The 18308-nt window shown below is 46.3% G+C and overlaps 1 long non-coding RNA gene across 1 annotated transcript; it reads right to left on the reverse strand.

Moving 5' to 3' along the window:
- Positions 1–14382: 14382 nt before the first annotated feature.
- Positions 14383–18090, reverse strand: LOC105490292 (uncharacterized). Its single transcript, XR_011615183.1, has 3 exons — positions 18069–18090; positions 15804–15865; positions 14383–15016 (listed from the first exon to the last, which is right to left on the reverse strand). It is a non-coding gene; the product is annotated as an uncharacterized lncRNA (long non-coding RNA).
- Positions 18091–18308: the final 218 nt, after the last annotated feature.

An 18308-nucleotide genomic window follows, 5' to 3' on the forward strand; every position in this document is an offset into this window, starting at 1 on the left:
CCTGTCAGCGGGTGGGGGGCAAGGGGAGGGATAGCGTTAGAAGAAATACCTAATGCATTCAGGGCTTAAAACCTAGATGATGGGCTAATGGGTGTAGCAAACCATCATGGCACACGTTATACCTATGTAACAAACCTGCACGTTCTGCACATGTATCCCAGAACTGAAAGTGTAGTAAAAAAAAAAGTTTTAAAAAATATTTGATTGTCAAAGGATTCTAACTCTGAATGTCATTTATTACCCCAGAGAGTAGGACAAATTACCTTCTCGGTGCTGTCATTTTCTTCATTTTTTAAAGAGTTCATGGGGTTGTCCTTACAGTAATGAGTTTGTTGTAATGTTTTAGGGGAAATAATTAGCCCTTTTAGGACATTAGACACCCTAATGGTGACATTCCATCTCTGGGGAACATTCTATATGCTCCAGAAAAGGGATCTTATTAAGTCAAGTGTGTTAAAGACACATTCAAAGTCACTGTCATGGGAGCTCATTATTTCTGAAGGAAATATGTAAGCAGCAATTTCAGAGTTGAGTCTGCAATTCTTAAAAAAAAAAAAAAAGCCCAAAGACCCTCAGTTCCTCTGGCATAGCCACTCTATAATTCATTTTTGAATTCAAAATATGCATTATAAAGTACTAAACCCAAAAATGTTAAAAACAAACAAACAAACACCACCACCACCACATTGGAGAGTAAGCCAACAGCCCCTGCGGAACAGCGAGTCACTGTTTCTCCCGCCCTCCATACTTCAGAATGCACATGGGCTAAGTTCATGCCCATTCATTAATATCCTTGACTGTGGTCACAGTTTTTTTCTTTCTCAGCATCATTCTTTGAAGCATAAATGACTTAGTTACCACGAACCAATGATGAGTTTTTCAAGTGGAAAAGACAAACACTTGGGCCCCATTTTACACAAACGACCATAAAAACGGAAAACCATGAAAATGTTGAATTAACATCCCCAGTAACAGCCGGGGAGCTCGGTAGAACGATTCAGTGACGTAGATTTGGCCACACCCTGGATCAAATCATGCCCCCAGAAGAAATACAGAAAAAATGTAGATGGTTGTCTTCTGACTGAACCCCAAGATTTCAGTTATAATCCATTCAAAAATATTTATGAGGCAAAAATCCATCTGGCAGTCAACAACTGAAGTCAACATGTTCTTATTAATAACGCAAATAGCACATGTGGTGTTTTCACTTGTGCAGTCTTCCTAAATTAACTTAACTGGAAAGGGGGAGCCTCAACTTTGGAAGGCTCTTCTGGAACAGGTACGGCTTCCTGGGCAGCTCTGCTGAAGGGAGATCATAAGCTCACAGCAGCTGACAGTCTGGCACCGACTTCGTCTGGCATTTGCTGAGCCCCCCGTAGTGCACCTCTCATCAAAGGCTTTGGGAACTCTGAGGGAGCTGCTGCATCTTCGTCTTTCACACGCGGGGGGGACTCATGTTCAGAGGTTAGGAGGTGGAGGGGGCATGTAAGCCCAGGTTTGTCTCACTTTGAAGTCTGCGCTCCTGACCACCTGTGTAGCTGTTTCTCCAGGAGGTTGTTTGTTAGACTGGGTGGAAGTGGGTCTCTTCCTCTGCCGGTCCTGATACCAATCCCTCCTCTTGCTGACCGCTCTTCAGACTTGTGACAGCAGCCACCATTCTGTGAATTCTCCTCTTCTCCAGGCTAAATGTTCCCAGGCCTTCCAAGATTCCTCAGACACCAGAAAGAGCCAGTCCCTCCATCATCCTGGTTGCCTGAACACACAGTGGTCAAGGGGAGACAGTGTGGGGCGCGGTCATTGTCTTGATTCAAATGGAGTTTACCGAAAACAAATAAAAAGTTTTCCTTTGACGTGCTGTGCTCCATACTTGCACTGCTTGTTTTGTGAACTTAAACCAAGAACTTACATTTTGTCTTTAATAAATTGAATGCTGACAGACTGAGCACAATGTTCTAATTTATCTCAGTATTTTCTAAAATTCAATTTTGTTACTCAGTATATCTTCCGCACTTTTGGCTCTGTTGTCTATGCAGCATTGCCTAGAAGAAAGAGCATAGTTTTAAGGTCATATTAACTTGAGATTTAAATTTTGGATGTGACATTTACAAGCTGTGCAACCTTGGGCAACCATGGTAGGGAACCCTGTGACCTTCTTGTAATACATGGAGTGTTGTTTAGATGTAAGCTGTTCTCGAATGAGAGGGAACCCACACGCCCTGGGGTTGGCCCTAGGAGTCTGAAGGAGGAGCTACAGTGGGATTGTAATGTAGGAAGCAAAACCTAAGCAACTTGAGAGTCACCTGTGCAGAGAGTGAATGCATGCCTGGAACAGACGGTTCCGTACAGACCACAGAAAAAGGAAGCCAGAAGCTATCTATTTCAGGGAGAGAAACACTGTATCCTAGACAACAGAACCTTCTGGAACAGGCCTCACTGTGGCCTGAATCAAATAGCCCTCACCCCAATAGAGCTGTCATCCTCGGCTCCTACTGACTTCAACAGGGATAGCACCATGTTCAAGAGGCCCAAGGAAGAGACCCAGAGCCAGCAAATGAGGCACAGGGTTTGTTGGGGGAACTTACATTCAGGGACGGTCCAGTGGCAGCAGGCGGGACGGGGAACCATTACCTCTCAAAAAAGGCATGCAGTTTATGTAGCATTTTCACTTAGCACCCGGCCCCAGCAACCTGCCACAGGATGGGCCAGGGGCTCGGATGTTCCTCATGGATAAGAAATGAACCTTCTGGTTGGCCACTCCTGGGCTGCTTAGCTCAGAACTCTGAACAGACATTCTTCTTAGACCATGGAGTCATTCTCAGGGCGTGCTTGAGTTATCGTTGTCAGGTGCATCTGCCATACACGGGCCACCAATCAGGCAGGCGTCAGAGCGGAGCAGCACACTGGCCTCTCAGGAGTGCTGAAGGGGGTCATGAGCATCTGATCACTGGAAACAAACGTCCCCAGTGGACACAATAACTGGCGCCTGGTGCACACACTGCATCTTGTATGTTTAACTGCACACATACCCCTGACTCACACCACTCTGGAACAGGGATGGGGTCTCCACACTCACCCCTGTGGGGCCTGCTGAGGGCACATTCTTCCTTCCTGTGTTGACATCCTGATCTCACCTTCATCTCCTTTTTGACCTGCAACTCACTGCCATTTTCTAATCTGTAACAAAGGAGCACAACAACCTCTGTGTAGCTTCATCACAATGAGCGAGTCAACAACGAGCCTACGGCGACTGTCCTGGTGCCTGCAACATCCCAGGCTCTCATCCCCACTGCCCCGCACACCCACCTCCCACTGCCACAAAACTCTTGCCCAAACTGAAAAGGAACGAGCTGAGGGTCTCAGAGGGCACCATTCCAGTCCCCTTCCCGATGACAACAGCCCTCTACCATGGTCCTGTGAACAGTCTTTTCAGGCAGTCATTAACCCCCCGTCTGCATTACTCCCTGGCCTGCATGGTTCTCAAGGGCACCAGGCTGAAGTCCCGATGAAGAGCATCTACACATTTCTCTGATTTTTCTAGCAAGCCTACCAAAAGTAAAAACTGGTTTAGATCGGCATGACTTTTTTTCAAGTTAAAGTGTATTTGCAAAACATCTCTTTAAAAATCCATTATAGAATCTTTCCAGGATGAATGTCAACTCATAGTGTATGTACAGTATGGCTGAAAAAATCCTTTTTCTCCCTCTTTGAAAATTAGATCCATGTTTTTCAAAATCTGGCCTTTTCAGCCCTTTCTTATTTTCTGTGACCTTTCTCCAAAACTTCGTATCGGTTCAGTTATCTCAACTAGATATTCCAGCCTCTGACTCCTCAGGCTGAAATCTGTCAGTCAGGAGATTTTAACTGTTTTAGAGCAGCTACGAACTCTACTAGAATCTCCTTAAAACTCCTTTTTTAATGATAAAGGAAAAAAGATAAAGCCCCTAATATTCCATATTCCCACCAGGTTTAACCACTGTTAATTGTAATTAACAGTGAGGTTTTGATCCTGGCAGCCTTTAATTGTAGTGCCTGTCCCCTGACGTGTCTGCAGATGGCTGCCTTGGTGCCTTTCTTCCCCGCCGCATGACTGCTGTGGTACCCCAGGCTGAGCTTCCTTAGAACTCCCCCAGCACTGCTCCACTGCCTTCCAGCACTGAGTGCTGCTAGAGGGACACTGGAGATCAGATTTATTGATTGATTGATTGCCCTTGTAGATGTTTTGGTTTTTCTGCCTGGTGTCTTGAGAATTTGTTCTTTTGTTCTTTATTATTTTATTTATTTATTTATTTATTTATTTATTTATTTATTTAGAGAGGGAGTCTCACTCTGTTGCCCAGGCTGGAGTACAATGGTATGATCTTGGCACACTGCAACCCCCACCTTCCAGGTTCAAGTGATTCTCCTGCCTCGGCCTCCCGAGTAGCTGAGATTACAAGCATGAGCCACCATGACCAGCTACTTTTTGTATTTTTGGTAGAGACAGAGTTTCACCATGTTGGCCAGGCTGGTCTTGAACTTCCAGCCTCAAGAGATCCACCTGCCTCAGCCTCCCAAAGTACTGGGATTACAGGTGTGAGCCACCGCGCCCGGCTGAGAATTTGTTCTTTATCCTTGAAATTCAATAGCTTAACTCTTGCTTGAGCCTTCTGATTCAAAATTTCCTGAACTATGGCATGTTCTTTTGATACAAAGATGCTGTTCTTCTTCCTTTTCAGGAAAATTCTCTTGTGCTCTATCTCTGAACGGCTCCTCGGTTCCTTCTGCGAGTTCTCTGTCTCTACCCCATGTGGATTGTCTTTGTCACCAGTATCGGTTATGTCGTCATTCTAGTTTAATTTTCTTGTCTTTTTCACTGGCTTTCTCTAGGATCACACCTGACCTCTCCACGTTGCGGGCAGTTCAGTTTCCATCAGTGTCTAGTTCTGTCCCTTGCTTTTCTGTTTGTTAATTAACAGTGAGGTTTGGATCCCCAGTTTGTTGCCTACGTCTGCAGTCTCTCTTTTTCTTACTGTGTATATTGTTTTCACTTTTGACTATTTTGTTGACTTCCTATTCTTATTAAATGATTTTTTTCGGAGTGAAGCAATGGTGAGGAATTTACTTCTGCTTCTCCAGTTATGTTTTCTCTCGAGTTAATTTTTGGTCTCTTCCTTCACTCCGCTCCCCTTCTTTTTTCTTGTTTGCCGAAATGAGTTTGCAGGGCTGATCTGCCAGTCCTTCCTGTCTAATTCACATCTGCAACCTGACACAGTGTGAGTGGCTTCCTAACTCTCCTCCAAGTGCCTGTTCCTTCTGAACTAGATGGCCAGGCTTTTAGGTATTTTGTGTTCTTTCCAGTTGAGGGAATGGGAAGGTAGGAAGCACTCAGCAGATACGGTGCATAGTTTTGAGGGAATGGGAAGGTAGGAAGTGCTCAGCGGATATGGTGCATAGTTTTCTAAGAATCCCCAAGCTTTCCTTCCTCTTCTGAGATTCTGTGAAATCTCTACTAATCACTTTACTGACATAAAATTTCATTTTTTCTTATTTATGTTTTTTCTATACTTTTTAGTCTAAAAATGTTTCTGCTTAACAAAAATGACAGATTCAAGTAGAAGATAGCCAGTATAACTTTATATTTGTTTTCTATTAGTAGACTTCTCTCTTTATTGTCCTTTGTATGGCATGATCACTTGTGTTTATAGCCATAGTTTTAGATTTTGCCATTTGATCCATTCTTACAACTTCACATCACTTTCATGTACACACAACCCTTTAAAATCTCACTTCACCCGAGAGCGTCTTGCGTAGTTCTGTTTAGTTCTTCAGATACGCTCTCCTTTTTATCCTCAATAATAGAAATTGCAATTGCAGCAGGAACCATGTGTCTTGATATTTTTATACCACTTTGTAATATCTCATCTTTTAGTATCTCAGGTAATGCATGCTGCCTTTCTAACATCTAGGGCAGAAGTGAAAGCAGGAACTTAAACAGATACTTGTACCCCCATGTTCATAGATAGCAGCACTATTCACAACAGCCAAGAAGTGGAAGTAACTCAACTGTCCAACCGATGACTAGATGAACAAAATGTGGTATATACCTACAGTGGAGTCGTGTTCAGCTTTAAAAAGGAAAGAAATCATGACATAGGCAACAACACTGCTGCACCTTGAAGACATTATACGAAATAATGTCATTATACTAAATAAGCGAGTCACAAAAGAACAAACATTGTATGATTCCTCTGATAGGAGGCTCCTGGAGTAGTCAAAAGAGAAAGGAAGTAGAATGCAGTCATAGATACATATGTATGTGTATTAAATGCAGTGGGTGCATGGAATGTAGTAGAAAGTGGTCATCGAGAAAGGAGAACAGCAGTTTCCAGAGGCTTGGAGGTGGGGGAATGGAGAGTTATTGTTTAATGAGTAGAGCGTCAGTTTTGTAAGATGAAAAGAGTTCTGGAGATGGATGGTGACGATGGCTGCACAACAATGTAAATGTACTTAACGCCAGTGAACTGTACACTTAAAAATCGATTAAAGTGGGCCTGGCGCAATGGCTCACACCTGTAATCCCAGCACTTTGGGAGGCTGAGGTGGGTGGATCACCTGAGGTCAGGAGTTCAAGACTAGCCTGGCCAACATTGTGAAACCCTGTCTCTACTAAAAGAAATACAAAACCTAGCCAGGCATGGTGAAGCATGCCTGTAACCCCACCTACCAGGGAGGCTGAGGCAGGAGAATCGCTGGAACCCAGGAGGCAGAGGCTGCAGTGAGCCGAGATTGCGCCACTGCACTCCAGCCTGGGTGACAGAGCAAGACTCTGTCTCAAAAAAAAAAAAAAAAAAAAGGAAAGAAGAAAACTTCAGCGCAGCCCAGTGAGTGCTCGGGGTGGACGCTGCCTGTGGGCAACTGGGGGCAGCTGCTCTCTTCAGCTCGGGAACTTCCCAGGCCCAGTGCTTCTCTGATCTGGGCTGGGGCATCTGCAAGGAGCTCTGGCTGGTTCTGTTCGGTGGACCACACTTTGAGTATCCAGGGTCTAGGCTCTGCGTTCAGCTTCTTTGTTCCCTGGACTTCCCTGGGGCCCGTAGCTTGCCCTGTTCCTGGACTCTCCCTCCTAGCCAGCCCTGCTCTGTGGATGACTCAGTTGGACAGACTTTCCGGCTGTGGTTTTATTTTCTCCCCGAAGATGCTATCTGTTAATCACTTCCCTGAGCAACATGTTGTAGCCATGAGCAAGCAGTGGCCACCTCTGTCCTGCCCAGGGTCCCGCCCCTCCTCCCACCTCCACACTTGTCTGGGAGGGGCAGTGCCAGGGCAGGTGTTCACACAGGTACCATGGGATCACGCACGACAGGGGCCTGGCCAGCCCGAAGGGCCTATGTCTGCTTCCTGGAGGAGGTGCTCTCCTGCCTAAGTGCCGCGCTGGGTCAGTGCCAGCCTGGGGAAGAACAGAGACAGCCCCAGGAGCGGAGGGACAGGAGGTGGCACGCACTGTGGAGTGCCTGTTGCACTGTGTGCAGGCAGGATGCAAAGGGGACAGCGTGGGTGGGGACAGTGTTGGTGTAGAAATGGCGAGGAGGTCAGACTGTAGGCACAGAGGGCCTCGGCCGTCTCGAGAGCCCAGACTTCCTCCCTGAGGTGATGGCACTTGGGGAAGTCGGTCATGGAAGGATTTTAAGAACGATGTGAAAGGGGCAGGTTTCTATTTTCAGAAAACCATTCTGGGCCAGTGGAAGATGGGGTACACAGGACCACACTCGGGGGAGGGAGATTGTAGGAGTCTGGGCTTGGTGGCAGGGAGACGTGGAGAGAACGGCCTGGGATGTATGAACACGGTAAGTCTCCCTTCCTGGACAGTGGGGATTTGCCTATGGTGAGCAGAAGGTGAGATCATCCTTTGAAAAATGCCACTTCATAGCGTTTCCCAAGCTGTGGGCCTTCACTCATCGGAGGGTCAAATAATCAAAGTATTAGGTTGCAACCAGCATTTCATTTACGTGAAATAGAATCAGCCAGGAAATCTCAAAGTACACCACAAGCAATAAGGGTGAGTACTGCTTTTTGTTTTACGTTCACATAAACATATGTTGAGAAGTCTGCAAGCCTCTGCATTCAGGGTCGTGCTGCCGCTGATGGAGCCGAGCACGGAGAAGACGCCCTGTGGGCGGCTGTGGCAACCACCTGCCCTCCAGCCCCTGCGAGGTGATGTGTGCACCGGGACTTCTGTACACACAGGAGAGGAGCGTCCAGGCAAGCATGGAGTCACTGCTCGGGATGCAGACACCCAGAGGGTCCGGGAGATGGTAACAATTGTGTGTGTGTATGTATGTGTGTGTCAGGGCTGTGCTTTTTAGAGGAAAACAATGAAGGACACACACAGGAGACAGTGACCAACACAGTAGAGAAGTAAGGCGGTCAGAGCAGAGGCCAACGCCATGACAGCAGCAGAGACCTCTCACTGAAAACATCCTGTCCTAATTTCTGCACCCAGAAAACCTGCCAAAGCCACTCAGATATTTCCAAGCTCCCGGGAGTTGCCTAGAGAGCGAGAGCAGCCCTGTGCGCCCGTGATCCCTACCCGGGCGTCTGCGGAAGGCACGGGAGCCACCCACAACCCGCCTCGGCAGTGCAGCCCCAGGAACCGGAGGGAACGCCCCGTGCAGGGGGAGGCTCTGCCCCATGCCCGCACTCTCTGGCTGGACACCTCCAGCAGGTTGTGTCACTCCTCTGAGCCATGGGTTCTCATCTCTAATTGGGGTAATTATAAACGGGTTGTTGTGAAAGAGTGTTGCAAACACTGCAAAGCACAATAGCCTTGGAGTTATTATTATTATTAATCCTAATAACAGCCTTGCCAGGCAGGCAGGGCCCACAGTCATTCGCATTTTAAAACAAGGAGAGAGACTCAGCGATATTGGAGTGATTCATCTGGTGTCACAAGCTGCCTGGGGAGTAGCAAACCCGATGCCCGGTCTTCCCAGCCGCAGCCTGGTGCTGTTATCCCCGTAACACAACCAGGGGAAGAGAATGTAGAGACCTTCAGTGGGTTATTTCTGATTGCTAATTTAAATGCAACCAAAAGCTATGATGATTAGATCTTTTCTTCTATCCAAAACCTCGATAAGATTTGGAGCAATGTGCTCAGCTTCCTTCCGTGATGGTTTTCCCATTGAAATTAGATAGCCACGTTCTACTATAGGTTCCTACAGCACAATGCCCGGGGAAGAGCAAAGAGGAAACTGAAGATAATACACAGACGAGTCTGCTCCTGGTGGATAGCGTCACTCGCTGTTATTATTAACTTTGTCAACTTCTTTTTCGGAGATATTTCTAAGTCCTTGGACCAAGTGATACCATAATTTTATATATATACATATTTTTATAATAATATAATATGTATACAAATTATATTTATGTTATATATTTTTAAAATTCTTATTTTTATATATTATATTTATGTATATTTACTTGAATTTTGCTCCAGCTCCTGCAGAGTGAAAAAGGCCTATGTTTTATGAAATCCCTTCCTAGCTGGGTGCAGTAGGGGAGTCATTTATCTGGGCATAATGTCAGGTACACAGTAGGTACTCAATAATATTTATTGACTAAATAAATAAAATGAGTAACTTAGTACAGCTGGGTCTCGTTAGCTTTATATTTATTTGTTTATGAGACGGGGACTTGCTTTGTCACGCAGGCTGGAGGGCAGTGCCATGATCAGAGCTCACTGTAGCCTTGACCTCCTGGGCTCAAGCGATCCTCCCGCCTCAGCTTCCCAAGTCACTAGGACTACAGGTGCACGCTGCCACGCCTGGCTGATTCTTTTAAAATTCCTTTTGTGGAGATGGAATCTTACTATGTTGGGATATGGATATGAAGCTGGAAGTCATAAGGTCTAGATTCTATCAGTGGCCTCCTACTAGCTGTACAATCCCCGTTTCCTCATTGAAACTCTGTGGGCTTCTGGTTGTTTGTCTATAAATGAAAGGGTTGGACCGGGTCAGGGACAGCCAGTAGGGTTCCACTCAAATGCCAGCTGCAGTCAGTTGGCACGGCTGGTGGAGGAGGACTCTGGGCTGTGGCCAGCCTCCACGGACGAGACCCCGAGGGAATAATGCTGTCCACCTGAGCACTGGCCCCGGGGGTGGAGGTTACTCCCGAGGGAATAATACTGTCCACCTGAGCACTGGCCCCGCGGGTGGAGGTTACACTCTAGACACCTGACTGATGGACTGAGTCATCTCTAAGTCCTTTCGTTTTTTGAACCTACAACCAAGAAGGGTTCCTGGATCAGGCGAAACTTAATTTTAGAATGAACTTGGGTAGCTCTGTGCAATTTCTGTGTTTTATGTCAGAAGGCTTTTTTCCTATAATCCTGGGACACAAGAAATAAGGAATTAAAGAACTGTATATTGGGTGTAACCAACATTAGTTTATGGGTTGAGAAATAAATCTCTCTGGAAGTTCTCCTAGCCGCTCTACAAAGTTACTTAGTGCAATATTATTTCTCCCATTTTGTAGAGAGAGGATCTGAGTCGTAACAGGTAGAATTGTCTGCCTTAGGTCATTTGTAGGGCTAGACATATAATTTAGGTTACTTACCTCGCTTGTGTTTTCTTTTCCAGCAAAAGGAGCCACAGCTCATCCAGTGAGTTTCTGAGGTCAGCCTTCACGCCTCGCCACATCCGTTCTCCCCACTGTCCCTGTGGGCCTCCATCCTGGCCGTGGTCATAGATGTGCTGTCACTGACAAACATTCCCAGTTAACCTGGCCCCCAGGAGGGGCTTAGTTTGCCCCCAGGAGGGGCTTAGTTTAGTCCATGTCACCACCCCATGACTCTCACCCCATTGAAACTTCTTTCCATTTAGAAGCATTAGCTGATCGAACCCAGCAACCTCCTAACTCCATGTTCCTTCATGCAGTCATCCTGGTGAAACAGGCAACTTGTGAGCAAATGTCGATTAAACGGGCTAAGTTCCATTTCCCCATTTTACATGTCAAACTGATGTTGTGGTCCCTGGGGAGGGATTTGTCACCCAGAACAGTCACCTCTAAAATGTGCAAATGCTGGTCAGGTACAGTGGCTCACGCCTGTAATCCCAGCATTCTGAGAGGCCAAGGTGGGTGGATTGCATGAGGCCAGGAGTTTGAGACCAGTCAGGACAACATGGTGAAACCCCATCTCTACTAAAAATACAAAAATCAGCTGGGCATGATAGCGCACACCTGTAACCCCAGCCACTGTGAGAAAGGAAGCCAGCTGGACTTCCTGGGTCAAGTGGGGACTTGGAGAACTTTCCTCTTAGAAGAGAATTGTAAAATGCACCAGTCAGCACTCTATAGCTAGAAAGAGGTTTGTAAAATGCACCAATAAGCACTCTGCAAAAACGCACCAATCAGTGCTCTGTAGCTAGCAAGAGGTTTGTAAAATGCACCAATCAGTAGTCTTTAAAATGGACCAATCAGCAAGCTGTAAAATGGACCTGTCAGCACTCTGTAAAATGGACCAATCAGTGGGATTCTAAAAGTAGCCAATCACAGGAGAGGATTGGGAAACGGGCATTCTGATAGGACAGAAACAGGACATGGGTGGGGACAAATAAGGGAATAAAAGCTGGCTACCCACCCCCCACCCCCGCCCCCGCCTACCAGCGGCTGCAAGCTGCCCAGGTCACCTTTTGCAGTGTGGGAGATTTGTTGTTTTGCTCTTCACAATAACTGTTGCTCCAGCTGGCTGTTTGCTTCCGTGCCATCTTTAAGAGCTATGACACTCACCGTGAAGGTGCATGGCTCCATTCTTGAAGTCAGTGAGACCAGCAACCCCCACAAACCCACCGGAAGGAACCAACTCTGGACCCAACTGGAGAGGCTGAGGCACGAGAATCACGTGAACCCAGGAGGCAGAGGTTGCGGTGAGCTGAGACTGTGCCCCTGTACTCCAGCGTGGGTGACACAGCAATACACTGTCTCCAAAAAAAAAAAAAAAAAAAAAAACAAAAAAACGGGGGGCAAAGGCCCGCAGCTAACATCTCTAGAAGCTGCAATGCCACACAAAGGAAAGAATGCAGGCCCGGAGTTGGAGCTGGACTTCAGTCGTGTTTTTGCTGTTCATTGGCTGTATGACTTGATTTCCGTATGAGTAAAATGGGTACAATAAGGATGGATGGAAAAATGACAGAATGTTCAGAAAGTGGCTGTTATAATGCGTGTGCTGTTACAGGGAGCCAGAAACTATTTGTTTTCTCCTCTATTAAAAAATCATGCCACAAAACATAAACATCACAATGTCATACACCAAAACTTCCCAAGGTTGAAAATACTGAAGCACTCATGATTTGTGCATGTGTGTGTGTAAGTTGTTTACCATTACACAGAGGCCTCCAGAGTCCTTCAGAGCTGGTCAAGAAACTAGGTGACATGGTCCAGAGGGAACTGTCACTGAGAACAAGCCTTCTTAAAAAACCACCCTAAATCCAAATCAGTATGTTAAACAAGAGGTAAGCCGGGTTAAGCCAGGAGTGGTGCTGGAAATTCTTTTAATTCGTTAAATGCTCCACTTAGATGCAACTAATGGAAAGCAGGAAATGTTGCAACATGAACACGAAGACAGAGACGGTCCTGCTCTTGCCTGGTACGGCCACTTGAGCCCAGTGCAGAGAGAAGTTCTGAAGAGCCTGGTGGCCTTTCTGCTGAGCTCCTGTCTGTCCTGGGGCAGGGATGAGGGCCAGTTGTCCTAGGAGCAGGTCTAGGTGGCCTGAGCAGTGTGACCCCTGGGATGAGGGGGTAAATATGGCAACCCAGGGCCCGTGTCTGAGGACAGGCAATAGGAGCACAGCGCTCCTGGAGGCTGAGGTCAAGCCGCTGTGAGGGTGGATGGAAAGAATCCAGGCCTTGATGAGGAGAGTGGTCCAGGCCAGGCTGCACCCCGACTCATGGTCACCTTGCCGCTCTGCTGTTTCTTCCTCTGTAACAGGAAGGCTCGGATTAGGTGGACTTCAAGAATGCTCTGCACAAAGATTCTGTGGGGTTTCCATAGCCCCCACCTTTCCCAGTGACCAAGTTTTGTAGAGAGAATCAGCGGTTGTCTGTGTCCCTGCCAGCGGCCTCTGCCCTCATTTTTGCAGGGGAGTCCGGATCTGTTTTACTTTAGCCCTCATCCGACAGGGCAACAGCAGGTTCATCTCATCAGTTAGAACATGCCGCGTCCTGAACTCCCCTGTGAGCGTGATGTGGGCAGGCCGGGCGGTCACAAAAGTAATTTTGGTGCAAAAGTAATTGCAGCTTTTGCCATCCAAAGTAATGGCAAAAGTCTGAATTAGGTAAGTGCATCAACCTAATACCTCTTTTGAAGATGAAAAACTGAGGCTTGGAGTTTTTCCAATGATACATGCTTTGCATTTAATGAGTTGTCAATAACAGTTGACCTTCTAACTGAAAGAAATGGAACTCTGTAGGTGAAAAGACAAAAATCACGTCTTGGTGGAATGTATTGGAGGAGTTGAAGAAAGGCCACCATGAATGATCATGCCTGCTAGGCTGCTGTAGGCAGCTGCAGTCACAGCTTTAGTTGGCGTTCTCCGGAGAGCAACTCGATATGTGTATCAAGAGCCTTAACCCTTTGACTTGGTAATTCCACTTTCTGAATCTACCATAGCAAATAATGGAACTTCTGACAGATTTCACGGAAAGCTCACTGCGGTAGCATTGTTTTCTAGGGTACATCAGTGGGTCCCGTCAGCAGGACCCTCTGCCCTGAGTCCTGAGAAGTCCGAAAGGCCCAAGCGCCCCAGTGCCCTGGTCTTTGCCTGCAACCCCGGGGAGGAGGGGACTCACAGTGACACCAGACAGACCCTGGACCCCGGGGGAGGGAGCTCTAGGGCCTCAGTGGCCTTGCTGCCTCAACTACCCTCAGCAATAGACAAATTTCAGGAAGAGAATGTTTTCACTCATGAGATGAATCTGCTGCTGCCCTGTCAGATGAGGGCTAAAATAGAAATAAGTGTGATAAGAAAAGGAAAGTTATATTTCTCACTTTCCTAAGCTGTAGGCTGCAATTCACATTGCTACACTTGAGAGATGTTACACGGAAAAAGAAAAGCCTGAGAACTTAATGTGATATGAGTTCAATGTGTAAACAACATACACATACATACTTAGAACAAAGACTGGAAGACAACTCATTTTTTCATTCAACATATATTCGTTCCACATGTACCAGAATGTTGCCTGCAGTTATCACTGGTGGCAGGATTATGTGAGACTTATTGTTATCTTTTCTTATCTTTATCTTTTTAATATTTTCTAAACTGAAGATATATTACTTACGTAATTACAAAAAAACAAATCATTTAAACATTTTGGTAATGTTAGTCTTTTCTCAGCTATGTGTGGTTGATTTCTTAAACCCGTATAAAATGTGTTTTATGAGAGACAGAAGGTATCTTATTTTTCTGAAATATTGTCAAGTAGAAAACTTACATAAAACAAGACCAAATGCCAGAGGTTTCAAACTTCTAATCGCATTTGTAGTAAGTATTGGGGCTAATGGCTGCTGAAAGTGATAATTACATTATTTCAAATACGCTGTTACTCCTTTGTTGACATGGGTCATTACAGCCTGAAAGTTGGTATCCCTCCAAAATTCGTATTTCAAATTCAAATTTCGTAAACCCGAAAGTTATGGTATGAAGAGGTGAAGCTTCTGGAAGGTAATTAGGTCATAGGGCTCTGCCCCGCAGATGAGTTTAACTCCCTTTAAAAAGGGCTTGAGGAAGTGAGTTTACTCTTCCATTTCTTCTGCCATGCGAGGACACAGTGAGAAGGTAGGTGCTGTATTGGAAGGAGAGAGCAGCCCTCACTAAACACCAACCTGCGAGCACCTTCATGTTAGACTTCCCAGCCTCCAGAACTGTGGGAAATAAATTTCTCTTCCTTATAAATTACCCAGTCTAAGGCATTCTCGTTATAGCAGCCCAAACAGACTAAGACATGGATCAGTAATGGCTGATTTTTTCTAGCAGCAGTGCTTCAGCTGAAAAAGAAACTTACTTCAGTCACTTGAGTTTGAATCACAGTGTTTTCATTTACAACCATGAGATCTGTCACCTCATCTCATTTTTATCAATCAGGCTTAGTTTGCTCACTGGTCACATAAGAAAAAAATAACAATGTAAATTACTAGGCAAATTCTTGTTTTCTCTACCTCTTCTATTCAAAATCTCCACTAAGATTATATTATACATATGCTTCTATAATATATCCATAAGGTCCAGGAAAATGTGGACACTTTATAGGTTGTAAATATTTACATTATTATTATTTGTGCTTATTGAGTGAGCAAAAGCAAAAGTTTCATTAGGGTTCTAGCATAGACCTAGCAGGGCTTCAGGGATGGCCAAGAAAACGAAGGAGAAGTGGGACGTCGACTTCTCAGCTCAGACATGCATCACTTGTGACCTGCCATAAAGGGCAGCTGTTTAGGAGATGTGTGCCTCCCGGGCCCAAACGATGCCATGAAGAGGTTAAAATGTCATTTATTCCTTCGGCGAGAATTTAGTGCATCCTCCGTGGAAGGCATATGGAACGATGGGGACAGGGAGTTGAACTCTAGCTGGTCTCTCTCCGCTCTCCGCCAGCTTCAGGATCAGTGGGAAAACTAGTGGGGCAACCCGGGTGACTCCCTGCGTGTTCTGTCGCCTGACGGTGGGAACGCAGCAGAGGCGTCCACCCGGGCTGTGCTCCAAATGATTAGTGAACTATTTTGCCACCATGTATTTGGTGTTTAAATGCCGTTATAGTAACTAAATTATGATACGTACCTAAATTTGTTTCTGAATTTCATATTGTGATCTGTCGTGCGTCATCTGTTTCATTACGGCAGCTGTACGTCATAAAATAGTATTCCTCATTAAAATATCGGCTTGAATATTCTCATATTTACTAGTGCAGTTACAATTTAAATTTAGGATCACATTACAAAATCATTCATCCCATTGGACTTTTTGTTGGAACCACATTAAAAATGTATAGGTTAACTGGGAAGGTTTCTCTTTGCAAAATCAAACTTTTTCACCTAGGAAGGCGGAATATGTCCACCGTTCAAGTCTTCTTAAGGTTGACCAAAGTAGACATGACTTTTTATAATCTAGTGGGAAGACTGACAGTACAAACTAATTTTAATAAAGTGCAATGTGCTGATAGGGGAAGTGTTAAACTGTCTATTGGACTTCAAAGATCACCAAATCACTTGTATAATCACAAACATATCACTAAATACACGCATGCTCATACACACAATGATAACATACTCAGCTCACACATGCACACACATTCACATGCTCACACTCATGCTCACACGTGCAGACACACACTCATGTTCACACACTCACGCTCACACATGCACACATTCTCACACACTCAAGCTCACACACATATATACACACATGCTCATTCATGCACACACGAGGTCACTCGTGCTCACACACATGCTCACACATTGATGTTCACATATGCACATACACATGCTCGCACATGCACACACATTCTCACGCACTCAAGCTCACACACACACTTATATACACACACTCATGCTTATTCATGCCCACACATGGTCACTCATGCTCACACACGTGCTCACACACTGATGTTCACACATGCACACACACTCGTGCTTACACACATGCTCACTAATGTGCACACATGTGCTCACACACATGCTCACATACTCAGTGCTCACATGCACACTCATGCTCACACACATTTGCACACACAGTCATGCTCACACATGGTCACACACTCATGCTCACACATGCTCACCTACTCATACTCATGCTCAGGCACAATTTCTCATACTCATGCATCCATGCTCACACACACACATGTTCATGCTCACACACATGCACACACATTCATGCTCATACACATGCACATACACTCATGGTCATACGTGTGCACACTCATGCTCACACACTCATGTCACACGTTTACACACACATGTTCACATTCGTACAGGCTCTCATGCACACTCATGGTCACACATGCTCACACATTCATGTGTTCACACACATGCTCTCACACACACGTTCACACCCATGCTATCAAACACAAATGCTCATACACATGTTCACACACTTGCTCACACACATTCATGCTTACACACACACCACACCATTGCATGCTTCAGCCGTTGCCCGTGCTATTTCCTCTCTTGGAGAGCCCTCTACCGTGAGCCCCTCACCTCCCAACCCTCTCCCTGGCCACCATGTGGTCTATGTGATTTCTTGCCACTTAAAAATCTACCCAGGTGTCAGCGCTTGGGCAGTTCCCTCACACCTCTCACCCTGTTCATCCTCCCTTGCTGGGTGCTATTTCTGTCCTTGTCCATCTCCCCACCACAGCATGCACTTTGGATTCCAAGCATGCTCCTTGAGTGTGACCCCGAGGCCCTCTGTGGGCTCTTGGAGCAGGGCAGAGTTGGGTGTGCCAGGGCGCGGCACGGGCCGGATGCCCTGAGGTTGTTTGTTGTGCTGGGCTGGAGGCGTTGGAAGAAATGTCCAAGGAGGCTGCTAGACTCAGTTCTTTCTTTCTGTTTCCCCTCCAGCTCCTCTGCTGGTAGAAGCTTCATGTCTCCCCGTCTCGTGAGCTGGCAAACACCCCGCTTCCACGGTTCAGTGTTGTCGTTGGCGGCAGGCGTGTGTGAAGGCCAGTTACAGAGGGTCTCCAGGGCTTATGCATTTCACAACACACCGGCCTCTGACACTCCACGCTCTGCTTTTCTTCCAGAACCACTCCCTTTGCAAAACTCTGCTTCAAACAAAAAGAGCACAAAGAGGCTGACCCTGCCTTCCCCAGCCAAGCTCCCCTCTCCACAGGTGCACAGCAAGAGCCCTTTGTCTGTGATGGGACAGGCCTGGGCTCCGGCGAGCAAGACGGGCACTGTGGGCCCATCCAAATATTAACTGTGGACACTTTCCGACTTTGAAAACATGAGACTCAGTACTCAGAGCCCTGCCCTCCAGAGAACACAATTCCTTCTGTTTTTCTTTTCCTAACGGAAGGAGGCTTGACCCTGGTGGTGGCCTTACCTTTACAACGCTGAGGGTTTGGGTCAGGGCCTAGGGCTGCTGATCTCCAGGCCCTGTCTGCTTTCCATCTGTCGTCTCTGCCTGGTCCCTGAATAGCAGGAGGGAGTCAGGAGAAATGGGAGCATGAATGCCCTCAGGGTCCACGGGGGATCCCAGAAGGCCTAGAACACCAGGGGTCTGGGCTCCACCCGTGATGCATCGTGCCTCTGGCGGAAGATTGGCCTACATGCGTGTCACATA

Source organism: Macaca nemestrina, chromosome 16 (genome assembly GCF_043159975.1).
Source record: "Macaca nemestrina isolate mMacNem1 chromosome 16, mMacNem.hap1, whole genome shotgun sequence".
In the NCBI taxonomy this organism is placed as follows: Eukaryota; Metazoa; Chordata; class Mammalia; order Primates; family Cercopithecidae; genus Macaca; species Macaca nemestrina.